This window comes from Cibotium barometz, chromosome 57, assembly GCF_041138505.1.
Source record: "Cibotium barometz isolate CiBa-2024 chromosome 57, ASM4113850v1, whole genome shotgun sequence".
NCBI lineage: Eukaryota > Viridiplantae > Streptophyta > Polypodiopsida > Cyatheales > Cibotiaceae > Cibotium > Cibotium barometz.
The window spans coordinates 22026386-22031758 of NC_141102.1; positions in this window are offsets into that span (position 1 = coordinate 22026386).

Here is a 5373-nt window from a genome sequence, read left to right on the forward strand (position 1 = left end):
CAAATAACTTCTAGACAAAAATGGACCAATGTTATATAACCACTCTTGACCTAGAATAACTTTCGCTCGAGTGATATGCATAACTTGAAAATCCAAATGCATCTCATGACCTTGAATGACTAATAGAATATCACGATGAACTACTATATCCCAGTATCTTTATCATATCGTTAATAAAAAAACCACATACTTATGATCACTTGGACTTTGCGGCAACTTTAATTTCTTAACTAAAGTATAGTTCAAGAAATTGTGTGTGGCACTATCATCAATCATAACTCGTACCTTGTGACCATGCATTCTAACCAACTCATGTGGTCCAAATGTTGGCACCCATAGTGATGACGTGACACAACATGCATGAGTAGAATCAGCATGATAAACTTGAACCTCTTTAAACTTACAAGAAGTCTCTAGAGGGAGTACTTGAATAGTGTGCACTTGTTTTTCTTTACTTTGATCACACTGATTTTTCTCATTTTCTTTTAGCTTGGGACACTGTAGCTTACTATGACCCTTCTCCATGCAATGAAAATATAAATTTCCTTTTTTAGCTCTTTCAAAATCTTCATGCTTCAGAAATTTTTGTGTTCCTTTAGTCTTCTTAGATTGGTCATTCTTTTGGTTAGGTCCCTTTCTTTTATTTTGACCTTGATGCTTGGAACCCTCAGACACACTAGATGTCCGTTGTACATTTTGCGCATGTTTTTTCTTTCCGCCGACCGCCGCAGTGTCGTCAAAATTTAAGCAAACTTAATTGCTTCTTCTAAATTTTTCAGCTCATTTTGTTTAACTTTATTCTTATAGTCCGTATCTAATCCGTGAATAAATCCACGAATTTTTCGATACCTTTCAACTTGAGAATGATTTCTCAATAATTGGAGATATACTTAGTCAATGTGATATTTCTCATCTCACAATTGTCCCATGCTTCCCAATTACGATCCATCTCATTCTCTAGAAGAAATTCTTTCATGAATGCACTTTCAAATTCAACCCATGTAGTAGGCTGATTTTCAGACTCCAAGCTCATCCACTACTTATATGCTTTACCTCCTAGAGTTAAGCTCGCTTTAAGCGCATGTATCTCCTCTGGAGTGTGACACGATCGATGCAAGTCCTACCACTTTTGTAAAAAGTGTTGACCACATCCTTATTGTGTTCCTTCTCCACCCCATTAAAGGTCAGAGGTTTCAAATCTTTTAGAATAGCAGCAACATCTCTAGAGTGAGATGTACCGACGAGCATCCCTCCCACTGAAGCACTTACAATGGTAGAAGCTTGCATGTTATCTTTTAACTCCTAAAGAAAGATAAGTATCTTATCGTACTTGGCCTCAATGTCCAAAGTACATGACTTTAAAGCCTTAAACTGTTGTGTGGTACGTACCAAATTATCATCATCGAAGAATATCATTGTCGGTCATCGCGACATCAGGATCGGCCATTGGCTTTTCCATGTCTAAAAAATGATAGAGGTCTCCACTTATGGACTCATTAGGGTTATTAGATTCCATTTGGACCCTCTAGATGCGATGCAAAAGTATAAACACAAGCACCAACCTCAAATCCAAGCTCTAGGAATCCAATCGAGTTATTAGCTTAAAGCGGTATCACCTGTGCAATATGAAAAGCTGAGAGTTGTCATGGCAAAACACCTTTCGATCTTCATAAAAAACAACCTCAAATCTCACTTGGCAATTCCTGCATGGGAACAAGCTCTTGGATACAAAGGTTTAAACCTTAATAAAGTATAACCTTTTGGTTTTTTTTTAAGAAAAATATTTGAATGTTTTCGTGGAAGCCTCAATGTGCTGCAACGCGACCGGCAACTTTTGCAACTCAGCGGCTTCCAAGAATATCTATGCTGTGTTATTGTTGAAATATTCAAGTGAATAGGTATGTGCGGGCACAAGCCCTTAGCAAGAGACTGTAAAAGGGAGTCTGTAATTGAGTGGGTAGCAATGAAAAGGTGAGAAGAATCTACTGAATGAGAGAATCAAAGGTAGCATGAGTGAATATAGGGATGTGGAAAGATTCTAGGAAAAAGTGCCCCTAGATGTAGGGGAGGTGGCACAAATCAAGGAGAAATTAGTGGGATTAGATGCTTGGCATCTTGTGGATGTAAAACCTATAAATTAAGGCATTGGCCTAATGAGAAATTGTTGGTTTTTTAGTATCCATGCCTACATTATCTTATTAGATTAATTCTTCACTAATCTCTTCTTAATCATCTTCTAATCACCTTCTAATCATATTGATCTTTGCATTTGATCCGGCATATCCCACTCTTACTTGCATTTCAACATGGTATTAAAGCCATAGCCTAGGAATATATCAAATTTTTAAGCATAACTACCCTACTAATCATGATTAGAAGTTAATCCATTTTGTAAAGCTCTTTTTAACTAAACCTCTGCACCCCCAGCTGGTGGAGGGGCTTGATCTCCCTCCAGCCTTAACATTAGGCAACAAGATCTTAGGCACACATAGCCATCTTGCCCACTCATCAGCCCATTTCTTCATATTGTCAAACCGCTGAGAGGAGCAACCGTAATTCTTGAAATCGCCAACGCCTTTTTTTGGAGAAAAATCACAAATTAGTCATCATGCCTTATAATTGAGAGCAACAGAGCTACCCCGAAAGGTTTTTGGGTGTGCTCAACATGCTGGTGATCTCATATTTGAGAAATTCTTCAAGGAGAAGTGGAATCAACCTCTGCATCAAATCTGCAAGTGACTTTGGTAAAACAGTGATTAAGCATTCAATGTTTGGTCAAATCTTTTATTTTTGGGCTTGATCCTCTACTAGACTAATTGCTATTGATGCCCTTGAAAGGATCTGAGCTCATTTGAACTCTAAGGCACTAGATCTGGCCTCCCCGTACACTCTATTTTTTGCACACAAAACAGGGGATTATTTCACTAATCAATGACTTATTAGCACTAATCACTGTATTTTAGTGCAATTGATGGTTCAAATTTACCATTGGGTATCTGATACAGATCTCTATCACTTTAGATTGCAATTTGGAGATGGTTTAATATCCCAACCATTCAGGTACCCTTGGCTTTATGCAATTTTTGGTGTATTCATGCTTGTAAATGTATTGTAATCATCATTTAACACTAGATTTGAAGCTGTATGAGATAGAAGGAGCTCTACTAGAGCAAGAGAACAAGGTCAAAGAGAAGAAAGGGTTGGACCCAACAACTGGAGAGGAGAAATCATTCTATACCCAAGGAGGCCTCGCACGAGGATGAGGACGAGAAAGAGTCAGGGGAGCCACAACTGTGGGAAGCCAAGACACATGGCTAGAGACTACTACAACAAACCAAATGAAGAAGGATCGACATCGGCAAACTTCATGGAGACTCCTAATAAGGAAGAGGAGTTAAGACATATTTTCTGAGAGAGAAAGAGAGAGAAACCCCACAACCCAATGTAACCTGTCCCAATAGAGTAAAACCACCTCTGAGCCATTGATGATGTAGGCCATGTGGTAGATGTATGTGTGAGCACTTAAGTTAAGGTCATGGCACTTGTATTAGCCTTGGACACATAGAGAGAGAGTGTCAAGGACTATGAGTTAGGTACTTGAGGCACTCGTCTCGCGGGCTACCAAGTAAGAGGGAAACTTGGTATAGGGTCCAAGTGTGCTAGAGGTATTCACTTGAGGGGAGGTGTTGAAATATGCAAGTGAATGGGTGTGTGCGGGAACAAGCCCTTAGCAAGAGACTATAAAAGGGAGTTTGTAATTGAGTGGGTAGAAGTGAAAAGGTGAGAAGAATCTACTGAATGAGAGAATCAAGGGTAACATGAGTGAATATAGGGGTGTGGAAATATTCTAGGAAAAGGTGCAACCAGATGTAGGGGAGGTGGCACAAATCAAGGAGAAATCAATGAGATTAGATGCTTGGCATCTTCTGGATGTAAAACCTATAAATTGAGGTATTGGCCTAATGAGAAATTGCTGGTTTTTGAGTATCCATGCCTACATTATCCTATTAGATTAATTCTTCACTAATCTCTTCTTAATCACCTTCTAATCATGTTGATCTTTGCATTTGATCCACCATAGCCCACTCTTACTTGCATTTCAATAGTTATTAGTGTGCCTACCATTCTCGGGCTAGTACTAAAGCAAGGAGCATGGTGGTGGCTAGCAGTAGCTCTCACACGATGTAATTCTACCTGGCTGTGATGCAGATGGTGATCGTGGCTATTGTGCTCATCTATCCTCTATGGTGACTGGCCTAAATAACCAACAGTGGCTACTTTACTTACCTGCCAATAGTGGGAGTCGACCTGCTTGACGATGCTTCTTTTTTTATTATTGCGATTGTAGCACGATGATGGCATCTGGTTTAGGCACAGTTAGGCGGGTGATCTCTTTCACAAATCACAGTGTTCAACGATGAGAATCCATGCTCTGATACCAGTGATAGGGCAGCCTCCTTAGCTGTGCGTTCTTCTTTAGTGTTGAGAGCCCCTTCTTCTCGACCCAACCATGCCAAAAGCACACCCTGGTTCCTATATCAAGACCCAAACTCTTTTAATAGCAAAAGTGCTCTTCACACATGCCCAAACACTCTTATTAGTGCCCGATCACCCTAGAGTCTGTAACCGTTCCCGGACGGTTGAGCTCTCTAGGCTCCCGATAATTTTGATGTCATGACAAGATGTCCGGTTGTCCAATTTCAATGAGAGATTAGATCTTAGATGTCTTATTGCTGGTACACCTACATCCTTGGTAACAAGATCTGGAAGCATATTTGCATTGGGGAACATTGGTCCCATGGGTTCTGGCAGCACTTGCACACTCTCGGACTCTCTTGGTCTATATGTTGTGCCTTCTTGCTACACTTGTACTATATTCTCTACTTGTGTGGTGTTAGTAGTAGCAAGGCCTTTTATTTCCTTACCCTTGCCTTTGTCTTGTGGTTGTGGTCTTGGTGGGGACGGGGTCCTCTCCATGTCAGTATTAGATTTGGATGTCATAACCAGATCAATACCCCTTGAGATGAGTTTGGAGCCCTCTTATTAGTGTTGTGTTCTTCTCTCTCTATTTGGGCCTTATTTGTTGGTGGGGTAGTTGCTTCCTCCTCTCTTCTCCCTTGTGCTATCTATGTGTGGAGGTATGCCCCTCTAAGGGTCTTTCCATTGGTGCAGGTAAATGTTGCTTCCTCCTCTCTTCTCCCTTATGATGTCTATGTGTGGAGGTCTACCCCTTTGGGGGTCTTTCCATTGGTGCAAGTAAATGTTGCAATGCCTCCAGTCTTGATGAGTAGATAATTCTTATTAATTGTAGGCCTTCCTTTAGGTAATTCCCTCTCATGGTCAGCAAGCTTCTCTAGTTCCTTGCAAACTTTT